Source organism: Musca autumnalis, unplaced genomic scaffold (genome assembly GCF_047663935.1).
Source record: "Musca autumnalis isolate F117 unplaced genomic scaffold, ASM4766393v1 scaffold_1, whole genome shotgun sequence".
NCBI classification, from domain to species: Eukaryota; Metazoa; Arthropoda; class Insecta; order Diptera; family Muscidae; genus Musca; species Musca autumnalis.
Window position 1 is genome coordinate 304,312,528 of NW_027411644.1, and position 25,346 is coordinate 304,337,873.

The window sequence follows — 25,346 nt, forward strand, 5'->3', positions numbered from 1 at the left end:
TCGAGGTGTTACCAGATGTTCTGGATAACTCTCGCACAGGGAGATTTTGGGGATAAATACAGGTTTAAGCAGGAACGACGAGTTAGTTGCGTTTAAAGCGATGAACTGAACAGTTCGGTTAAAGAAGAGCTGCGTGCTAACTAGAGACAATCTGCGTGCTTAGTAATTAAAGTCGGTTCCGAACAAGTGTAATAAAGTAAATAAAGCATTGTAGAAACGTAATCTAAAACGAACCCTGTTTTATTTGGTACAAATCGTACTGGGGAATAAAACAACGTCTACACGGAGATTAGTAAAATCTAATTCCGTAACAATATGCACAACCATATGCAAAAATATATTCAAGGATTTGTGGTCTAAATATCCCACCGACATGACTGAAATTTGGTAGTTAGTCTTCGTTGAGGATATAAAACGTTCCACCTGAAATTTGTCTATATAGGCCAACGTCTTCATATAGCACCCATAGAACGGCATCTCCCGATTTTCGGTATTTAGAAGGATGTGGCCTGAATATCGCCCCGAAATGACTGAAATGTGGTATTTAGTCTTCGTTGGGGGTATAAAACTTTCCACCTGAAATTTGTCGGTACAGGTCCACGTCTTCATATAGCACCCATAGAACGATACCTCCCGATGTTCGGTATTTTGAAGGTGTTGGCCGTGGTTATACCCTATTTTATTGACTTGTCTGAAGAGAAGTTTGAACAGAAAAATTGTACACACAAACATTTTTGTACCTATTATTGAAATATTTGTTGCATAAGAAAATATGTAAAATGCAGAAAATTTGAATGTGCAAAAATTTATGCATTTTGCATAATTTTGCATATTTCATATGTTTCGATTGCAATGTAATCAGAAGCCAAAAATATGCCTAGTGCCAAAAATTTTACATGAATCGGACCAAAAATAGGGGTTGCATAAAATTCCGCTGTCTATTGATTATCCAACATTTCAAACGCTGCTGCAGGAAAGTCTTCTCTATGTCCTGGAACAACTTGGCAGGGTTGATGGCATTGAAGACCTCTGATAGATTAAGAGTCACCATAATTGTTCGGTCACACGGCATGTTTTGGTTCAGTCTCGACTGATATGTGTAGTAGTAGACTAGTGTCTCCAGACTCTTCACTACTGGCCTTCTGTCGCCAGTAGTGAAGAGGATATCGGCATGTAGATTCACCTCTACTGGCAGCCTTGCCAGTAGAGGTGAATCTACAGGCCTCAGTAGCAGGCCCACCCTGCCAAATTTCCAGGCTTCTGGTAAAATATGGGTGACTAACGATAAATTGAGGACACCTGTTAAATACACAACCCCAGGTTCATCCATTTGCTTAAGCATTACCATTAAGATTACGTGTGGGCCGAACGCTTTGGGTGATTTCGCGTTTCGGATGACGTCAGCAACATCGTTCACCGTAAATTGTGGTCGTGCCTCCTCGACTCGGATGGCTCTTCTTATACGGAACAGCACACTCCTCTTCGCCTTATCACTTTGGGATGCTCCATAAACTGCCGGTTAAAATAACACGCTCCCCTTCTCGGATCTGTCACGTCGTAAAAAGTAGGAGTCGTTCCACCATCCTTCTTTCCCTGAATCGAGAGAAATTTAATAGTTGCCCAATCTCTGAATTCTGTACCAATGTTGCATTGCTTCAGGCAGCCACTTTTCCGCTTATGTTCGGCTACTAGCCCATTGACTTTAAGAGTAAGTTCAGTAAATCTTTAGCCTTCAGGGTTCGTACGACGAAGGTCATCACGTTAATTTACTAATCCCGTCACCTCTAGCGTCAAATTTGGCCCGATTACGGGTATTCGACCAACAGGTATGTAGGGAGTGGCTGCAGCAATGTGCGGGTACCACTGTGGTGCAATGATATGCACACCCGCCTTGCACGCTGAAGGTCGCGGCTTCGATTCCCCGCCAGTCAACATAAAATGTTCAGTGGTGGCAAAATACCCCTCAGTAAAGTTGGCGACATTTCCTGAGTAGGTCCATCTCATTGAGCTAATATGAATCGGGGTGCACTCATTGATATTAGAGAAGTCTCCCTTGTCCCGTCTAGGATGTTTGTGGAACAATTATTATTATTATATCCGAGGATGTGAGGGAAAGGCTGTGGTGATTGGGAAATTCTCAGAACACTTGTACAATCAGTTTTTCTATGTTTAAGTACGGCGGACAGATGTTATGAAGTCGGGTGGTCTGTTTATGAAGACGATGCTCGGAAGGTGCTTTGAGCCATCGGACGGGGTGACACAATAGTGATGTCTGGTGAGCTGTGGCAATCTCCTCTTCGCCTCATAGGAACATATTCATTCGTTCGTGGGGTACAATGAACAACAACTTGTGTTGTTAAGCTGGGTACACATCATTAGTATTGACTGTATGTTTTTGCTCAAATATCGGTTGCTTGCCTGTGTGGCCGTTCAACCACGAAAATGTTCATGGATGTTGGACAGCCAGTTGACTGAAGCAATCGATACTCGACAGTAAAAACTGGTGTGTACCTCGCTTCAAATGCTGCGTTTGTTGTTATTGGGGAGATTGCGGGGGTGTTCGTATTCCGGCATCGACGGAGTTGAGGACACTCTGGTAGATGATGATCTATCGCAGTAGTCCTGGAAGCGGCTAACCGAGAGCTGCCTCGAAAGTGCACTCATTTCCTGCATTCATTATATCTCGTATCAATAGAACGGAGATCTTTTCTACGCCGGTACGGACCAAAGAGCTAGGAGCAGGATTTCCGGGATATATTGCCTCTCCCATGGTGAAAAAATATGCGAACACAAACACATAATTGTTGAGGTAACGGTCCCTGTTTAAAGATCCTGTGCATGGAACATGCACAGAATTTGGAATGAAATTGGTTCATACTATTACGATAATGATAACTACTTTTAATATTAGGTATCTGTTCATAGTACATTATTGGGTTTTTGTAATCAGTATTTCAATTTCAGTATTTTTTGAATTTTTCATTAATAATTAAATCGCAGCTATGATAAGTTGTTATTATAACTACAAATTCGCAATCTAACAACTTCCAATGCCACTGGCTGGCTCCTAAGCATAAAAACCTCTTTAACCAAATGCCGTTTAGCCAACCATTGATTATTGGCGACACAAAGACGATGGCAACGGCAATCAAAACGACGACAACGAAGACAACAACGACACATCATGCTAATTCGTTGTTAAATTAATAGCGATTACAATTAACGTCAAATATTTGTCTATGAAAGCGTCAACTATCATTTGTTTACTTTGTTGTTGGTGTGACGGTGGGTCGGTCGATCCGTCCGTCTGTCGGCAACAAAATGTAAGTGTTTCACGAGTCGCAACAACATAACTTCACCAGCAGCAGCACACCATTAACCAGTTAGGATGGCTGATTATTAACTTCTCTCGTTAAGGCGTTCTCCCCACAACTCTTCACTCAAACATTGGCGTGCTGGCGATGATGATGAAAAGCAAAAAAGCTAGGCTTAAGTTTTCAAAGCACTTTTTTGAATGTGTCTCTTGGAAACTTTTACCTGTTATTGTTTTTTTAATATCGGTATGACCGAACATCCGACGGACAAACGGCTAGTAATTTTTGTTAGCTGAATACTGGAGGTTTCTGACATTAAGGCAGAAGGCAGGTTTCATGCAAACGCAAGGTATAAACGCTTCTCAATTTTATTTATTACGTTTTCTTGATAAATTGTTGGTGTTGTTGTTTTTGTTGCTGTTGGTGTTGGAGTTGTTAGTGGTGATGTGTTTTTATTTGGCTTTTGCATATTGGTAAACGCTTAAATTTGATGTTATTAGCGTGATAACGTCGCTAATCCACTTGATTTATGATTCTTATATAATGAGTCAGTGTTTTCTCGTTTCATTCGTTGTTGTTGTCTCTCGTCTCGTAGTGGTTGGTGTGAAGTTGTCGGCGTTGCACAGTGGAACAAAAGATTGGATTACCAGGCCACAGGTTTAGGAAGTATCAAATTTTGGTAATGGTTTCGAAATGACCCTCAGTTCCATATTGGAGGATTCTTAGAAGTCTTATTAAGGATTACACCACTCAGTTTTAGGAAAATTTTAAGGATTGCCCGTCATATTGTGGTAGATGTTTGAACATATATTTTGTAGGAATATTTCGGAACTTTGGAGTTGTTTAACAGGAGTTTTAGTTTCATTTTCAGATGTGTAATCAATTAATATTAAGTAATATTTTAAAAGTTCTTTTAGAACCAAACTTTTGGACTTAAAACAGTCATGGGCACCAACACAGACGCAGACATAATTGAATATGCTCGTAAGCAGCTGAGTACGTCACGTGATCATATCTCCGTATGTTTTGGTGTCCATGTCTGCTTAAAAGTCGTCTATTTCATTATATCATTATTTCCTCCATGTCATCCTAACCACTGTACCATGATTTGCTTATTTACGTATGGCCAGGGAGAGCTTCCCACACGGTTCCGCTTATCTTTCGATCAAATCTTATTTCTTTCAGTTCTGTTGACTTCAATAATTTTAATAATTTGACACAATAAATAAACTACAAAAAAAAGAGAAACAGAGAAACTCGCACACACAAAAGAAAGAATAATCAACGAAGAGTTACGAGGAGGGCGGATGACATTATTTAGTATTTAGTGGGCTTAAACGGATTAAAGCAAGTCCAAACTGAAATTAAATAAGTTTTTGTTTGTTTTATTTTTGGCTGCAGACAAACAAACATACGCATAAATGTTATTAATTATACAAGAAAAAAAAACTGATATCGATTATCACAAAGACTTCTCGTATTTTACTTCTTGTGAATATTTAAATACGGTCGGCCATCCATCCATTGCCTGACTAAGTGGCCGTAAAAGTGTGAGAATAGCGTTTTCTTTAATTTTGATTATCGGCTTAACTGTGAACTTAATATCTGATGGTCTGCTGATGAGTTGTTGGCTTTATTTGGTTAACTGCAGCGGAAAAAATGTGATAGGAATTTTTGGCCAGAAGGCTATGCAAATATTTCCATCAAACGTAGTGTCAACGTCAGCGTTTTGGCGAAAGTATGTAAAATATTTGTGGGCAGGAACGGTAATTTGGAATATAATCACGAATATTTCATTGTGGCGCCATCAGTTTTGAAGAATATTTTTGAAGATTGTCATTAAGATAAATATTGAACGGTCAATTATGCGGAAAATAAAATACAAATAAGATACGTTCATATATACTCGAATTAATGCTAAACGCAATTTAAAAGAAGATTTTTACTGTCTACTGTACAGACTTCTATGTGATCTCTAGCAGGCTAATGTACTGATAACGGACAACTTTAATCCAACTTTCATCCACATTAGGGTGGGGCGATTTGAACACCATCACATAGAAGATTGACCTATGGCATTATTGTTTTTCCAGATTTATAATATTATCTTAATCGACTTTCATCGCCAAAAAGAATTATTCACCCCAAAACTTTTTAGCACAGGAACCAACAAAATTGTAATCAGCTACTTGCTGATTGACAATTTTATTAGCTTTCTAATGATATACATATACGGTTAAACGGTCACTTAAACCGGTTCAAAAATCGGGTTTAATATCAGAATATCCCGTTCAAAAATATAGATAAACGGATATATCCTCCAAAAAATTATTAACGTGTTCTTCATTACAAGAGCTATTTATGGTAAATATTTCAGAAGCACCACAGACCAATAACGAATAGACATAAAAACAAAACATAGTTTTCTGAACAAACAAGTAAAAAAGTATCCATCGGCTTTGCCGACAGATATATGGTAAATTTCAAATTTCCTTTACAATTCCATCGAAAAAAAATTAAAAAAATTTTTTACAAGCACATTCACGATTTTTGGTACATGGGTTAAGAAAAAAATCGTGGTTTCAAATCTGTTCGCGTTCACAAAATTGGATGCTGCGCCCAAAAGTTATGGGGGGTTTTATTCCCTTATAAAGATAAAATTTTTAAAAATTCCCTTTGTGTTGTAATACCAAAATGAATATATAAATCGGTAACAACATTTAATATCTATCAGTAAACGCCAAAATATTTGCTAAATTAATTTTCATTTTCGCGGAAAATCAAAAAATAATGCAAGATTCCTTCATTATAAATGAGTAAATTTTATTTATTCTAACTCAGAGTCCATAAAAATCTCTAAAAAATAAATTAACAAGTAAAAAAGTATCAGTCGGCTTTGCCGACAGAGATATACCCTCAGCCTGTGCAAATTGAAACACTTTTTAGGGGGTTTCAAAATTTTGGTTGTATGAACCGACAAAAATTTTGATTAGGATTAAAGTTCAAAAATTTTGCGGAAAAGGTACTTAAAGGAATGGACCGACATAGATCGTGGGGGTGCCATAGGGGGTTTTCTCAAGAAGTATGGACTTGCCCCTGAAACAACTTTTACCATCGCAATTAAGGCAGCGAATGTAAGTTGCTTCAACAAAAATCAAAGTGATTCAATAGCAGGTCTTAAAGTGAACTTATCCAAAATTTTGCGTGGGAGGTGCGGGATGGATTGGACAAATATAGTCCATATTCGAACCTGTTCTATATCTGGTAGATATTATGAGAATGTGTAAAGTATGGATCAAATCGGTCACTCCCATCAAGAGTTATAGTGCGAAAAATTTTTCCGAACATTTTTGAACTTTTGTGAGGGAGGTACCTGAAGGAGTGGACCGGTAGGGCTTATTTTCAAACTTAAACTAAGTTTGCACAAAATATTACGAAGGTCACATTTTGGACTGAATCGGCAGATTCGGTCGAGAGTTATCTTGCGCTCCAACCACTACACACGGTGTCATAGGGCTTTTTTGTACCTTTCAGGCTATTTTCTCAGGAAGTATGGACTTGCCCCTGAGGAAGCTTGTACATTCGTATAGGGGACAGTGAATACAAGATGTTACAACAAAAACCAAGGCGATTCGAGAGCAGGTCCTAAACTGAACTTTTCCGAAATTTTGTGTGGGAGGTACTCGAAGGAGTTTACCGATTGAGTCCATATTGGAACCTTGTATAATTCTGGTAGAAATTTCATAATGTGCAAAGTATGGACCAAATCGGTTGCTCCCTTCAAGAGTTATCGTACGCACAAATTTTCCGAACATTTTCGAACTTTTGTGGGTAAGGTACTGGAAGGAGTGGACCGATATAATCCATCTTTGAACTTGAACTAAGTTTGGACAAAATATTAACAAAGCCAAATTTTGGACCGAATCGGCAGATCCGTTCGAGAGTTATCTTGCGTTCCAACCACTACACACGGTGTCATAGGGTTTTTGTGACTTTCAGGCTATTTTCTCAGGAAGTATGGACTTGCCCCTAATGAAACTTACAGCGTCGTATAGAGGACAGCGAACACAACTTGCGTAAACAAAAATCAGAGCGATTCGAGACCAGGTCCTAAACTGAACTTTTCCGAAATTTTGTGTGGGAGGTGCCCGAAGGAGTAGACCGATTGAGTCCATATTGGAACCTCATCTAAGTTTGGTAGAAATTACACGATGTGCAAAGTATGGACCAAATCGGTTATTCCCTTCGAGAGTTATCGTGCGCACAAATTTTCCGAACATTTTCGAACTTTTGTGGGGGAGGTACCTGAAGGAGTGGACCTATATGGCCCATCTTCGAACTTAAATCGAATCTGGACAAAATATTTCGATACCCAAAATTTGAACCGAATCGATTAATCCGTTCGAGAGTTATCGTGCGCACCAGCCTGCCAGACAGACAGACAGACAGACAGACAGACGGACGGACATTGCTAGATCAACTCAAAATTGTCTGAAACGGATATCGTACAAACATACTTGGGGTCTAAAACCATTATTTCGATGAGGCACATTTTTGGTCGTATCAAAGTGTAAATACCCTCTTTAGCCTAAAGGCTGAGGGTATAAAAATACGTACAGAATCTGGAGAATGTCCAGAAAAATGTGAGACCAACATTTTATAGATTAGGATTTTAAATTGCATATTGCAGCTACAACAAAAGACAAAAGTTTATTGTTGGAAAATTATTTCAAGAATATATTTTTTTGTTTAATACGAAAATTTTGAGAACATTTTTTGGGAGTTATTCTACTATTTCGCTAAATTACCAAACAAAACCTGAATTATTTTGCTAAAATCTCTTCAAGGAAAATAGTTTATCATCGTGAAAGTATAAGCAAATAATATACGTGTGATAAGCCATAAAATTAGGAAATCAAGAGTGATATTGATATTACAATCAAAGAAAAAACATAAAAGTTAAAAACCGTATAACGCGCGAAATAGTTAAAATCAGTTGAGGCGCATGTACTTTTCGCATAGAGCGAGTGCATTTCTGTCAATATGTTTGCATTTTTACATGTTTCATTCAGCGACTAAAGTGTGCCATCAGTTGCATCTTACTACACCAAAATGCTTCATGTGGGTAAAAATAACGCGATATTCATATGATTATAAGGCGCATCCGATTTCAGTGACCCCCTGATAAAAATACGTCAATAAGACAAATTTTATACAGATTCGTCAAGAACCGCGGATGTGCTACCTGATTCTATTTTTGGTTAAATACGAATACTACTCCCGAATCTCTGTAATTTATGACACACCTTTTTGACAAATATTATAATCGCGTATAAAGGATTCCATTTATGTAAAAACTTTTAAGGGAAATCGCGGTTTAGTATGCGGATTAGTCAAAATAAAATTTTGGTTATTTTCCTATTTTCAGGCTATCTATATCTGCGGTTTTAGTGGATGGATTCGATCGCGGTAGGGCTCATTAAATCCGGCGCGGAAAAAAACTAAAATCACGCGGGGTTCAAGGGTACCTGAGTCACAGATGTAAATTTTGAAGCCAAAAAATAGGTTTTTAAAGAAAATTTACGCACCAAAAATTCGACTTTGGACTCCTATTACTAGGGAGCTGTACGGAGCACACTCATGAGATATACATCAAACGACGTGGAATCACGAGTTCTACAATCCAATAAATAGTTTAGGTCATTATCTGGTTGCGCCCTCCAATTATAAGAAAAATTCAAAAAAACCCGATTTCAAAACTTCAAAATGTCACCATCGATTTAAGAGGGATGCACTGTATATATCGAAAAGTCATACATTAGAACCATGTTGCCCAAGGGGTATTCTTCAATTCTTTCTTTGAGCTCAGGTCTGAATTTTCCCTGGTTTGACCAGAAATCAAGAAAAAACACAAAAAAAACTTGCTAACTTCAACACATTTTTACCCATTTTTTATATTACCACCAACACAGCTTCCACGTAATTTATTTATTATGGTCTATATTATGAGAACCCGGCTAAAACACTTCAATTAATATAAATTTATTCATATTATATAAAATATATTAACAGTTCGCGACTTATTAAATGGTGAACCTCAACTTCAACGATTGCAAAACATTTTTGAATATTACCATATACCCTCAGCCTGTGTATATTGAAAAAAAATTTCCTAAAAAAAACTTATGTATTTAGGTGGTTTTAAAAATGTTGGACGTATGAACCGACAAAAATGTTGATTAGGAATAAAGATCAAAAGTTTTGGGGAGGAGATACTTGACTATTATGGAAGTGGATCTCCAGCCACTACATACGGTGCTATAGGGAGTTTTTACAACCTTCGAGCTGTTTGCTCAAAAAGTATGGACTTGCCCTTGAAAAAACTTTTACCATCGTAATTGAGGCAGCGAATGCAAGTTGCTTCAACAAAAATCAAAGTGATTCGATTGCAGGTCTTAAAGTGAACTTATCCGAAATTTTGTGCGGAATGTACCGGATGGAGGGGACAAATATAGTCCATATTTAAACCTGATCTGTATCTGGTAGATATATTAGGATTTGTAAAGTATGGACCATTTCGGCCACTCTCTTCAAGAGTTACCGTATGAATACATTTTCCGAACATTTTTGAACTTTTATGGGGGAGGTACCTGAAGGAGTGGACCGATATGGCTTATCTTCGAACTTAAACTACGTTTGGACAAAATATTACAAAGGCCAAATTTTGGACCGCATCGGCAGATCCGTTCGAGAGTTATCTTGCGCTCCAAACCTCACACGGTGCCATGGGGGTTTTTTTGCTAGTTTCAGGCTATTTACTTAGGAAGTGTGTAGGACTTGCCCCTGATGAAACTTCTACCGTCGATGGGGGGGCAGTGAATACAAGTTGCTAAAACAAAAATCAAAAAGATACGAGAGCAGGTCCTAAACTGAACTTTTCCGAAATTTTGTGCTGGAGGTACCCGAATTGGAGTCCATATTGGAACCTAGTCTGGTTCATTTCACATTTCACGATTTGCAAAGTATGGACCAAATCGGTTACAGCCTTCAAGAGTTATCGTACGTACAAATTTTCCGCACATTTTCGAACTTGTGAGGGGTAAGTGGACCGATATAACCCATCTTCGAAATTAAACTAAGTTTGGACAAAATATTACGAAAGCCAAATTTTGGACCAAATCGGTTCATCGGTTGGAGAGTTATCGTGCGCACCAGCCAGACAGACAGACAGGCGGACGGACATTACTCAGTCGACTCCAAATTGTCTGAAACACATTTCGTCCAAACATACTTGGGGTCTAAAACCAATGAGGCACATTTAGCCCGTATGAAAGTGTATATATGTACCCTCGTTAGCATAAATGCTGAGGGTATAAAAACTGGTAAATGTCAAAAATGACTTTGAAAAAGGGGAAATATCGATTAGTCATCAATGAGAACCGTACCTAAAATCTTCTGAACAACATTTTTGTAGAATATTTAGATGCTGTAAAATCTCGTCTTGTGGTACTTTTACTACGGTTCAAGAATGAAAGAAAGGACGAAAAGGATATGGAAGGAATTGAGTTAGAGGGATGAAATATTCTACAAATAGACTCGCCATTCGATAGAGAGTTTTTAATTATTGTCTTGGCTAAAATTGTTGTCATCGGGTTGGATCGAAAATCTCAATGGTTTGGCTGTTAAATGTCAAAACATCCAAAACCCAGGATAAAAGTCAAGTCAAAATCCGCGGGCTCGATTTTCACTTTAGACATATGTTCTAGTAGACTTTTTTGTACAATCCCAAGAATCAGAAACTCCAGGCGCCCATTAACATTTTTTCCTTCCATACAAATCGCCCCGGCCTAATCCACATACAATGGAAACAAAAATGCAATGGAAAATAAGTTTTTAAAATAATAACGCAAAAGATAGGAAGTAAAAACTACTAATACTAGAACTACTTGCATATTCTAAGGGAATTAGAAAAGTGTCTGTCCTAATAATCAGAACGCGAATATTTATCAACAAAAATTGTTTTTCAAAGTATTCTCCAGCATGACCCATCAATTCCACGTTTTGACCGGTTAAAAAGTCGCTGGTTTGAATCGATGTGTAAGAGCTCGCATTGTCATAGTGCACAATGATTCGTCTTCTCTTATTAATTTTTCAAATTTCTCAGGAGACTTCAGGCAAACATATTCTTGTGTACCACTCAGAATTAACCGTCGTAAGTTTCTCCAAGTTGTAACATGGTCAGTTTTGCCAAAGAAGCAATCGACCATTTGATTCGAAGTGCTTCATCCATGAACAACATTCGTTGGATATGGCTCGCCTTGGAAGACCCACACGGTCGATTGCTGTTTTCGGGCTCATACGCATAGATCCAAGATTCGTCGTCTGCGACGATCTTATAAACATCGTTTGAAGAACCGCGATCGTATTAATTCGCAATTACTTTGCACCAATCGACAGAAGCCTTTTTTGAGGGATTGTCAAATTGTGCTGAATCTAGCACCAGGCCAGGTGTTCATCAAATATCAAATGTTAGTTGGTGGAAGAAATGCCCAAGCATGCCTCTGCTTCACGGCATAAAACATTGCGATCTTGAATTATCCGTTCACGCACGGCTTAATTTTTTCTGGTACAACGACCGTTTCGGACGACCTTCACGACCTTTTTTAGCAAGTGTCGGCCATGATCGAATTCCCTAAACAAGTTTTTCATAGTGCTATAGGATTGTCCTTTATCGACATACAACGATTTAATTTGATCCATGCACTCTTGTCGTGATTATCCACGTCGAAATTTGTGAAAAATGATCGGACGAAAACGTTCTCAAGTAAATTCCATTTTTTTTTGCAACGTGATTTTTTCAAGTCAATGTAAACAACACAACACTTGGTCGTATATCAATTAGGCTAAAATCTGTTGATTAACAATCTTCTTCTTATTTTATAGCTGACGTTGTTTGTTGTATTTACGTCGATGTCGAGGTAGATGAAGTCTTCTACTAACTACCTCTAAATTGCGTACACCAAGATCCACATTTTGTCCGGAGATCAATACCCAGCAAACCAATCGTACCGACATCGTAACAAAATCGGAACAAAATTCGGACGATACGTCCGATATCTGATCCGAAATCGTAACGATATCTTAACGAAAGTTGTATGAAGTGGTTGACATAATTTCGGAACGAAATGTCTTAGCGAAATCGGATCGATTTCGGTCCGATTTCGTAACGAAATCTGAAGAAAATCCTTGGAAAATTCGGATAGGAAATTTCTTTCCGACATTCGTTCCGAAATCGGTACAAAATCTGAACTATTTCCTATCCGAAAAATCGTTTAGAAATCGGAACGAAGTCTGAACGACTTTGCTTCCGAAATTGTTCAGACGTGTCGAACATCAGACATTTGGTTTGCTGGATACACACGTCGTATTTGTTATTGTCGTAGCAATGTATATATTCTTCAGTTATCTGGTTCCTCTGTGTCCAGGCTTAAATATTCTGCATCCTGTACTGGCTGCGTCCATAAAGAATCACGAGGCAGATGGATTGGTTTAGCTCAACAGTTAATTAAGTGAAGCGTGTCGTGCGGTCCCAATCCACGTGCAGCCTTGACAACAGACGTTCTTCTACTGCGATGGATCTGGGATGGCGTGCGCAACTGAATCAGTGTAGATGTTATACAAGTCTGCCTGACATTCTGGCTTTAGTATGTTTTTACTGCGTAACGCTAACATTTGCATAATACACTGGCCCATCTATTGCTTTATAAGAGGTCTGCACCTAAAGCGCTGCCGGTCAGCGACTTGAGCACCTTGTTTCTACTTCTGATCGAGGCTTAAATGGCTGAGGCTTGCGCGGACGACCTAAACATACGATCGAGCGTTACACCCCATATGTTCAAGCGGAGCCTTATTTCAGCCGTCCATGTGACAGACAGTGTGGGACGTCGGAAAAGATGTAAGTGGCTAGCTACAGTTTGAGAATTTTTGTGAGATACTCGACTCCCGACACACATCTCACATCTGTTTCAGCATTACCATGGAGGTTCCATCAGGGCCCAAAGCTTTGGATGATTTAGCGTTCCTGATGACATCTGCAAACTCATGTATTGTAAATTGTAATGGCTTAGACTCGGCAGGAAGAGATATAATGCGACGTAGTACTCTTCTCTTCGCCATGTAACACCTGTTGTGCTCTGCAAACTGTCGATTGAAATAATTTGCCCGCCCCTTCGGAACTGTCAGCGCCCATGCTCATGTGCTAGTTCCGTCTCCTATGCTGGGAAGATTGGTCCCACACCAAGTATTCGATCAACAGGTATATGTCGAGCGGCTGCAGCAGTGATGATGTTTCGCAACGTCCTCTATATATACCCGAATATCAGATGGGTTGAACAGGTCTCTGAAGCGCTGATCAGTGGACTCTCTGAAACTCGGCCAATTAGCATTCCCATGATTGATGAAATTACGACGTTCAGAGGTGAAGAAATCGGACGGTCTACTGATGGACACAATTATGGGGAGATTGTCTGACCCTAGAGAAACGACGGGTTGCCAGGTGTCGTCAATTGTCAGACCATGTTATGCCTGGCGAAATGTGACACTCTCCGCTAATTCTGATTGACCGTGCAAAACGTCTGCTCATCCATCACTGGTTTTTACTGATGACCGAATGCAACAACTCATATTGACCCCCAGCGAACTAATATCAGGCATATAACGCAGAACACAACAAATCATCGCGATATGTACACTACCTCCGCAGTCCCACGCTTTACTGCTACTCCCATACATTCCATGTATGGGTCACTAAGTCGACCTCAAGCGAGATAGGTCTTTACTGGACAGACTGGTGGTGTATAAGGAAGACAAGTCCGCATACTCTGCTTCTTGTATAATCTTTTCGCAACATGTAGCAATCGCAGCGTTGCAAGCTGCAGTTGACGGTGAGGCTGAAGTGTACGATTTCACTTACTTTGTTGCGGAGACCGTTGCATTAGTTGTTGTTGGGGAGACTGCGAGGGTGTCTCGTATTCCGACGACGAAGTTGGATGATCTTGCGCAACAAGCAGCAACATAACTCCTATCGCAGTAGTCCTAGTAGTGGCTAAGACCAAACAGCCTCGGAAGTGCTCCCATTCACTACATTCATTACTTCTCATCGCTTTTGACATATGGTGGATGTGCATCTGGCAAACGGAACTGATCCATTCTTCTCTATCCTGGCACGGATCAAAATACCTCGGTGCAGGTATACCGGAATGTATGGTAATATACGAACTTTGCTGTAGAACTTTGCGAATACTAATGGTATTATTCCAAGTTATATAATTTTTTGCTTTAATCCTACACCCAAGTTCAAATTTATTACTTCTCGTAGCCTTATATGAGGTATTTCCAATAGCACCTCCATAGTCCGCGACTTTCCAAATTTCAGAATTTGTACGCCTTTATAAATTGTTAGTACTTTTCGTACACTTACACTTCAAAAATTACTCCCAATATACCAACCGTGATTCACATTGCCACCTCTATCTGTTCCCCCAACATATCTTAACCCCTAACCGTGCACCCAAATCCAAATTGTACCAAACTAAGTGCCCTTTAGTACGAATTTCTATCTTAATCCTACAGGTTCAGGTTCCAGCTCTATCCGATCACCCAAATCTTAATTGTACCATATTTAGTACTTTCCGTAACCTTAATTTCCAAAACTACCTCAATCCTACAGTTCGACAGTAATCTTAATTCCAAATTTTAGGGTTCCAGCTCTATCCATTCACCCAAACCCAAATTGTTCCAAATTAGTACAATTTAGTACTTTTCGCACCCATAAGTACGAATTTCCAAAACTTCCTCAATCCTACACTCCCACAGTAATTTTAATTCCAAATCTAAATTGTACACATAAGTACGAATTTCTAAAACCCTTTCCTTACGTCAACACCACTTCTCCACCATGAGTCCATACCAATTTACAAGATTCCCGCTATATCCATACAATTTGTACTAAATTCAGTAACTTTTAGAACACTTATAGACCGAATTTCCAAACACCAAAAAAAAAATTGGCTTTCGTAATATTTTGTCCAAACTTAGTTTAAGTTCGAAGATGGGCCATATCTGTCCACTCCCTCAAATGTTCACATTTTTTCGGAAAAATTATGGGTACGATAACTCTCGAAGGGACCAACCGATTTAGTCCATACTTTGCACATCGTAATATTTCTACCAGACATAGATCAAGTTCGAAAATGGACTATATCGGTCTACTCCTTCGGGTACCTCCCACACAAAATGTCGGAAAAGTGAAGTTTAAGACCTCCTCTCGAATCGTTTTGTTATAACGGCTTGTAACCTGAGAAAATGGACCGAAAGCTGTAGAAACCCGCTATGGCACAGTGTATAGCGGATGGAGCGCACGGACAAACCGAATGTGTCCAAAATTTGGCAGTCAAAGTATCTTGCGCAAACTTAAATCAATTTCTAAGATGGGATATATCGGTCCACTCCTTTGGGTGTGGGGGAGGTTCAAAACTTTTAGTTAAAATGGTGCGCACGATAACTCTCGAAGGCAGTAACAGAATTGCTCCATACTCCATAGATCCGGTCAAAATATGGACCATATTAGCACGGTTACACTAGAGTTTTTGCCGGGTTAACCCACTTCGAGAGGATTTATTTGACGTTTTCCCTATGGAATTGACATTTGAAATCCAAGTGTAACCGGGGTATATGTCCCACACAAAATTACGGAAAAGTGCAGTTAAGAACATCCTCTCGAATCGATTTGATTTTTTTTTGCAAATGGTTGCACTCAAGGTCCCTATTACGACGGTACAATATTTTGAGTGGCAAGTCCATACTTATTGAGAAAATGACTCGAAAGCTGTATGTACCACCTTCGAAATTCACCACCAGTCACGAGCACGACAGCTCCTGAACCAAATACTGCGTTGGTCCACACTTTGCATATCGTAATATTTCTTCGAACACTAGATGAAAATCGAAGATGGTGCTTATAGGTCCACTATTCTCGGTACCTCCCCCACAAAAGTTCGAAAATATTCGTTAAAATGATACGCTCGATATCTCATAAACGGTGCAACCGATTTGGTCCAAACTTTTGATCTCGAAATATTTTGTCCAAACTTAGTTTATGTTCAAAAGTAGGCCCTATCGGTCCACTCCTTGGCATAAAATCCACACAAATGTTCAACATTTTTGTACGGTTAAGGGTCTATTCGAGGATCCTTTGGAATTTGATACCGAAAGTACTCCTAGTGGCCCTGTTTACAGCGATATTATGTTTTTCGTGGGCAAATCCATGTTTCCTTATATAATGCTCCAAAAGCTCTAAATTATATGGTAACTAACTGAAATGACTGCTAGGTGCGATATCTATCAAAAGGAATGGCTCCCAAAATAAGACCCACTTCCAAAATTGACTATATCGGTCCATTCCTTTAGGTACCTCCCCTGCAAAACCATCCATAAGTTCATACAGCCAAAATTCTGAAACCCCTCTTAATACATAATTTTTTTTTGGAAAAAAGTGTTTTATTTCAATTAGGCTGAGGGTATATCTCTGTCGGACAAGTCGACGGATAATTATCTACTTGTTTGTCAACAAATTCATACTTTCAAAGAGGCCACAAAATACATATTTTGTCTGTCAGAGGAACAAGGTTTATGAACGCCTAAAAATGTACAATGAAAAGTTCGAAAACATTTTATGTAATTTTTAAAATTAGGTATATTTTCATAAACCATCCAGGTTCGCCAATTCTGTTATTTTTTGTTATGTGCACTCATAGGCTGAGGCTATTTAGCTGCCGCAAAGCCAACTGATTCTTCTTTCCCTTGTTTAATTTTTGTTTTTGTCGCTTTAATTTATTTTAAAAATTATATTATTCGAAAGAACTAAAATATAATACATAGTTGTAATTATTTCCTAGATTTTGCCTGAAGAGGAGGGTATTTTAGGTAATTATTTCTTAATAAATGTCCATTGTTTCCAGTAGGGAAAATCAACAACTGACCATAATTTAATTTCAAAACACGTTGCTGTGAATTAGACTGATTTACTTAAGAATCACCTGCTTTACGTTAAAGATCCCTCCAAGGAGATCATCTAGACTACACTGAACGAACAAAAGATACTGCTGAACCAAGACCAAGCAACAAAAATCTGCAGACAATAATAAATTATTAACTCCCCTCACGTACGGAAGAGAGTCTATCAAAAGTAGACTTAATCTCTGAAGTGTTCTCAATAATTTTCCAATGATTTGACATCATCTGAACAAGAAACAAACGAAGAAAAAAACCATTTCCCAAAAAGCAAAAAATTCCTATGAATTTCTTACATTTCTAGAAGTAAGAACTTGGGTTTTCTTGTAAATTATTAAGGAAGTAACATCAATTGCCTGTTCCAATACGAACCCTAATCATTCAAAACAAAGTGTCATCAAATGTTTGTACAACTCTAGCAGGCCATTTTTGTGCGTGTGCACATCGTTGTCCTAACTGTTCGTTTAATATAACGGGCAATGGCCTAAAATGTACGTGATTGGCTTGTTAAGGAGAAATATTTGGAAATGGGAAAATAAATGTTGTGACATTTGAAAACCCTCAACAGCACCACCACCACACCACCTTCACTGTCATTACCAACAGGTATGACATCACCTCTAGAATGAAGGTGATTCCTAAGAAAATTGTGGCGTGTGCATGCGCAAGTGCGTGTTGTAGTTATGCATCTCCCCAAATTCAAATCCTAGGAATTTTTGGAAAATTCAAAATCACAGATAATAATCGCTGAACTCCGGAAAACGCCCATAACCCTAAGTCAAAGAAAATCAATGGCTATTCAACTAATGAAGCTGTCACCACAATTAGTTGATCTTTTTTTCTGTCTATGGTTTGCTACGTGGATTCATTCATGAATTCGAGGATATCAGATTGAGGATCTCAGTTGTTGTGTCTGTTTGTAAACAGCAGCATCCTTTTCTTTGTTTTTAATTAGATCCGGACACTACACAATAACCGTGGAGGGGTAGAGGAGACACTGTTACTATTTTAAAGATGAGATTAACGTGCCATGAATTCTGATTATTTATGAAGCCCAGCAACAAATCACACCAAACGACAACTTTTGCTCTTGATTAGGCCTAATTTGGGGAAATTTTACTCAGAAACACGTTTCAAACAAAGTGACAATAGTGTTGTTGTTATTGCTTTATTTAAAAACCGAAAAACTATCAATGAATTGATACGAATTTTCTCAGAACTTTGGTAGGGTTTTTTTTGGGTGATACACATTTCATTGTCTCAGCTCGAATGCTCCTCGAATGCTGTTTTCATTTCCCAAATTAACTCTGTGACACTTGGAAACGGGTTAACATACTATACCAATGGGTCCCTGTTTCTCTATTTCTTCCACCATGACCATTGTCATCGTCATGGCCATGGTCGGTCATGTTCTAGTTTAAATATGCCCAATTTCTTGGTATTTACATATTATTTATTTCCCTCCAAGTATTTAGTACGTGTTCATGTGTGTCATACACGTATTTAACATAGATTTTCAATAAATGTTAACTATTTGTTTTGACGGACGGACGGATGAATGACATAAGGTGTCTTTAAAAGGGGGGAAGGCAACTAGGGTATAGATTGGATACATGTTAAATTAGTTGGGATTTGTTGTATATCTCTTAGGAGTTGTTCTAAATTTAAAAATAGCATTTAAGAGTATTGAAAAAAAAAACACCCCAAGAACATGTCTTTAATATCCCATTTGTCCAAATGTCTGGGTTTTTGGAATTTTTGCAAATTTGTAGCCATTTGTAGCACAGAACAGGTGGCAGTCGGAGAACTCGGAAGAGTTTTTTATTCAAACTGTATTTAGCAAAGGACGAGGAGAGGGAATAAAATATTTTTCTGTAGCAATCAACCAAATGACCAAATTTTATCGTCTCGATCGACATCATTAGCGCGATTCTCCAATTCATTGTTTGAAATACCGACAAAATTTGGTAAAACTATAGCACATAATTATGAAAGAAAAGTTCAAATAAAAGAGTGCTGTCAACTTGCTATCGGTGAAACTTTACGACTACTTTTTTGGTTGCTTACTTACTTACTTAACTGACCCATTACAGAACATTTGTTCCATAGGCCGAACTTAGAAAAGATCTCCAATTCTCTCTATTTGTTGCTTCGCACTCTGGAATACCAAGCCTTTTCATCTCTTCATCCACTTGTTTGCGCCATCTATTCCTTGGCCTGCCTATTATGCTTGCACCGCCGTGTGGCACGTATTTATACGCCTTTTTAGCGGGTTCATCATTGCTCATTCTTATGATATGGCCTAGCCAACGCAATCGCTGCATCTCGATACGTTTAACTATATTGATGTCTTTGTATATCAGATACAGCTCGTGGTTCATGCGACGTCGATATTCACCGTCAACGCAGCTTGGTCCGTAGATCTTTCGATGAATTTTTCTCTCAAACACACCAAGCACTGCCATGTCTGTTTGCGCAAGTACCCAGGCTTCGGAGCCATACATCAGCACGGGTAGTATCAGTGTATTGTAGAGCGTTATTTTTGTTTGACGAGATGTGACTTTGTTTTTAAACTGCTTACTTAAACCAAAGTAGCATCTGTTGGCCAATACAATTCTTCTTCTTATATCACAACTGATCTCGTTTGTTGTGTTGCCGAGGTGCCGAGGTAAACGAAGTACTTTACTCCCTCAAAATTATAGAAACCAACTTCCACAGTTGGTCCGAGCTCAATGGACGCATTTCGCGTCGACACCATCAGCTTCGTCTTCTCGCCGTTTACCGCCAGGTCACTTTAGCAGATTCTCCTTCGACTTTCATAAAGGTATCGGTTACTTCTCTTACTGATCGTCCCATGATGTCTAGAACATTAGCATAAGTATTTCTTTTGACGTTTGCCTCTCGTATAACCATTTCCAGCAGGATGTTGAAGAGATCACACAAAAGGCTGTCTCGTTGTCTGTAACCTCTTTTGGTACAAAACTCTTCGGAGAGGTTCTTTCCTATTTTAACTGAGGATCTCGTGTCAGTTAAAGTCATTTTACAAAGCCGAGTGAGCTTTGAGGGGATACCAAATTCAGACATGGCTTGGAATACCTTTGAACGCAGGGGGCTGTCGAAGGTTGCTTTACAATCGACAAAAATGTGGTAGATGTCGATCTGTATCTCTTGGGTCTTCCCAAGGATTTGCCGCAGGGTAAATATCTGGTCAATGGTGGACTTGCCAGGTCTAAAGCCGCATTGGTATGGTCCAATTATCTCGTTGACCATAGGTTTTAGTCGTTCGCACAATATACCTGACACTATATTGTAGGGAATAGGAAGAAGACTTATGCCTCTATAGTTAGAGCATACCTTCCTATCTCCTTTCGTGTGGACGATACACAGGATACTCAGGTTCCCATCATCGGGTAAGCGTTCTTCCGATCATACGGTGCTAACTAGGTGATGAATACACCTTATCAGTGTGTCGCCTCCGGTTTTGAATAGCTCGGCTGGTAAGCCATCGGCTCCTGCTGCGTTATTATTTTTCATCCGGTTTATTGATGTCTTTACCTCATCATAGCTGGGCGGTATATATTCAATACCATCTTCTGGGATTGGATCTGTGGTATATTCGCCGTCTTCGCTACTATCGGATACCAACAGTTTGGAAAAATGTTATTCCCATATCCTGAGCACACTATCTGTATCAGTTACCAAATTATCCCTATCTCCCAATACGTCTCTCGTGCGCTACGCGTTGCTACTGATTGTGAGTAACCCTATATGCCGCATTTTTCTCTTCGGTAGCAGCACGACACTCCTGGCCATACCATGGATTTCTTGGTGGAGGTATCTGGTATTCAAGTATGGATTTTGGGGCTGTTTGCATGGAGTAGAAAGTATTTTGCCATTGTGCTGATATGCTATCGGGGCGAGGAGTGCTTTCATTAAGTAATTGGGCCAGTTGAGTGGAATATGCTGTGGCTATCTGTTGTGTTTGCAGCTAACCGATGTCCAATTTCCGTGTTGTGTCTCTTCATTCATTATTTGCAACCTTTGGACGGATACGTACCTTTGCTGCATCAAAGTAGTGGTCCGAGTCTATGTTTGCTCTTCGGAACGATCGTACATCCAACATGCTAGATGAATGTCTTCCATCTATCACAACGTGATCAATTTGCTTTCTTGTTCTTTGATCTGGAGAAAGCCAGGTGCCCTTATGAATATCGATATGCTTTAATCTGGTACTGCTAACTACCATGTTTTTTGCAGCTGCGAAGTCTATCAGCCTCATTCCTTTGTCAGATGTTTCACAGTGGAGAATGAATTTCCCGACTGTTGTGCCAAATATATTATCCTTTATTATTTTGCCATTAAAATCGCCTAGATTAATTTTAATGTCGTGGACAGAACAACGGTCATATGTTTCTTCTGTGGTCTGTTCGCCCTTGTCTTCGGTTGGCGCATGAACGCAGATAAAGATAATATTGACGAATTTTGCTTTTATACGTATTGTAACAAGTCTTTTATTCACTGGGGTCAAGCTGGAGACCAGATGTTTCAACCTACGACCAACTACAAAACCGCAACCAAACTCATGCTTTGTGTCATGACAGCTAAAATGCAGTGCGTCACATTTAGGTGTTGTTGTGACGTCTTTCCCAATCCATCGTATTTCCTGTATGGCAGTAATGTACTTTTCAAGCGCATCTGCCAATGCGTAAACTGCACCTTCTCTATAAAGAGTGCGAACATTCCAAGTGCAGATTCGCATATCATGGTCCTTAAAACGTTTGCGGTGGTCGCCAACTTTAGAGGGGTTTGTTTTTCTTTTCTTTCGTCTTTTCATAGTAGGCAGCTTTTTTCTAGGGGAGGGTTACTAACCCGATGCTCAAACCAAAGTTTTTAACGTTCTTACGGGCGAACGCGCGGCGCACTACCTTTAACGGATGTTAAAGTCGGCTCGCCCGGTGATCCCACGGGAATTTCAGTGTCCACTTGAGATGAGAGAGGGACCAAGATAAATCCTGAGGTTTGTCATGTTAAAGCCGGTAATGACCGTTCCATGGTATCTTTCATACCCTACGTTATCCTATGGATATATTACGGCATAAGTCACTTATCTGATTACGTACATTAACATAATTGACATCAACGGAAAAATGTCAAGAGTTCTTCTTCTAAAGCAGGGCATTAACTTGCTATTTGCACTTCAACTATTTTTGGTCACTTCCTTCATTCAAGTGGCAGGTATCTTCCTCTCAAAGGTTCACAATTTTAGCCTAAGTACAGTTTAAGATATCGTTTTGTAATTTTTACGGAAGGTACTTCTTGGGGTCCTGCTTACAGCAATTTAATGATTTTTTCGTGGAGAAGTCCATGTTTCCTGACTTAATGTTCCAATAACTCTAAGAAATCCTATGGTGACCAAATATGACAAATAAGTGGCATCCAAAAGTTCAATTACAATTATTTTGTTATGGAAGCCGATACTTCCTCAGATATGGGCCTCTAAATGTCCCAAAATGTATGACCAATCCTTTATACACCTATCAGCCAATAAAGTTTTTAGTAGGCTTTGTGGTCTTGGTTACCAACTGGTAGGTATTCATTCTGTTCATAGTACATTTAGGTCCCGTTACAATTTTTGTACAATTCTAGGCTGAGGGTGTCGGCAAAGTCTACTGATTCTTTTTTACTTATTGGAATGAAACTTTCAACCCTATGGAACGTAAAGAAAGCATCTTCGATACCATTGCATTTTATCAGTCTTATCTGTATTTATAACCTCAAAACATAATCGTGTACAATTGGACATTGTGTGTGCATGTAGCTGCAACTAAATGTGTCCAATATTGTTGTTATCCTGTTTGCTTGCAGCCAGGCTGGCTTGTTTTTATGTGATTTTAGTTTGTTTTAGTCGTTGTCAACATTTAAAGCATTTTGTAGTTCTTATTTCTTATTAAATCGCATATCAATTTCAAATTTTTAGTGTTTTGTGTTGTTGTTGTTATTGTATTGTTTTTTTCATATACTACAACCCCAACAGATTTGTTGGGGCCACAGGACAAGATACACCACCGAACAGAGTAGGACAAAAAACGCCAAAGGTATTGTTGCTGTTTGATGATGTTTGTCGGCTTTATGCGGCTCCGGCGGTGTCACTATTCATGTTATTTGCCAATATTGTGTGTGTCGCCCGATTGTCTGTCCGTCCAAGCTGGTTTTGTTTTTTTGGTTTGTTCTTTTTTCAGTTTCGCATTCATTGGGAGAGTGTTGTTGTCATCGTTGATTGTGATTACATTCAATTTCAATCGTAGTTCGATTTTTGCTGTTTTGTTCTTTTTAGTTATTGAAAATTCATCGCTGCTCTTCTTCCAGCTCAGCTTCGCCAAATAATAAAACAATTCCTTGTATTTGGAGTTTGGAAATTTGTAAAAAATGTTGTTGCCAGTCCATTTTGTATGCATTTACATTAACATTATTATGAGTTTATGGTGCTGTTATTGCTTGTTGTTTTTGTCACCGACAATGATGTTAGCGTGTTGCTATTGTTGTCGTCGTTGTCGCCTTTGACAAGAAATTTGTGACCAAGAGGATGACACTGCCGCGCAGAGAGTTGCCAAGGACTTTAAAGAATTGGACATCAATACAACAAATTGTGCTTCTATAGGCCCTTTTTGAAAGCAAGTGTGTTTCTAAGGACACTTTCCGAAAGAAAGGGTGTTTCTTTAAACCCTTTCTGAAAGAAAGGGTACTGCTATGGACCCTTTCTGAAAGAAGGGGTGCTTCTATGGACCCCTTCTGAAACAAGGGTCTTCTATAGACCCATTCTGAAAGAAACGGTACCTTTATATACCCTTTTTGAAAGAAAGGGTGCTTCTACAGACCCTTTCGGAAAGAAAGGGTGCTTCTACAGACCCATTCGGAAAGAAAGGGTGCTTCTACAGACCCTTTCGGAAAGAAAGTGTGCTCCTACTGACACTTTCGGAAAGAATGGGTGCTTCTACAGTCTCTTTCGGAAAGAAAGGGTGCTTCTACAGATCCTTTCGGAAAGAAAAGGTGCTTCTACAGACCCTTTGGAAAGAAAGGGTGCTTCTACAGACCCTTTCGGAAAGAAAGGGTGCTTCTACAGACCCTTTCGGAAAGAAAGGGTGCTTCTACAGACCCTTTCGGAAAGAAAGGGTGCTTCTACAGACCCTTTCGGAAAGAAAGGGTCCTTCTACAGACCCTTTCGGAAAGAAAGTGTGCTTCTACATACCCTTTCGGAAAGAAAGGGTGCTTCTACAGACCTTTTCGGAAAGAAGGGTAGCTTCTACAGACCCTTTCGGAAAGAAAGGTTCTTCTACAGACCCTTTCGGAAAGAAAGGGTGCTTCTACAGACCCTTTCGGAAAGAAAGGGTGCTTCTACTGACCCTTTCGGAAAGAAAAGGTGCTTCTACAGACCCTTTCGGAAAGAAAAGGTGCTTCTACAGACCCTTTCGGAAAGAAAGGGTGCTTCTACGGACCTTTCCGGAAAGAAAGAGTGATTCTACAGACCCTTTCGGAAAGACAGGGTGCTTCTACAGACCCTTTCGGAAAGAAAGGATGCTTCTACAAACCCTTTCTGAAAGAAAGGATGCTTCTACAGACCCTTCCTGAAAGAAAGGGTGCTTCTACAGACCCTTTCGGAAAGAAATGGTGCTTCTACAGACCCTTTCGGAAAGAAAGGGTGTTTCTACAGACCCTTTCGGAAAGAAAGGGTGTTTCTACAGACCCTTTCGGAAAGTAAGGATGCTTCTACAGACCCTTTCGGAAAGAAAGGGTGCTTCTACAGACCCTTTCGGAAAGAAAGGGTGCTTCTACAGACCCTTTCGGAAAGAAAGGGTGCTTCTACAGACCCTTTCGGAAAGAAAGGGTACTTCTACAGACCCTTTCGAAAAGAAAGTGAGCTTCTACAGACCCTTTCGGAAAGAAAGGGTGCTTCTACAGACCCTT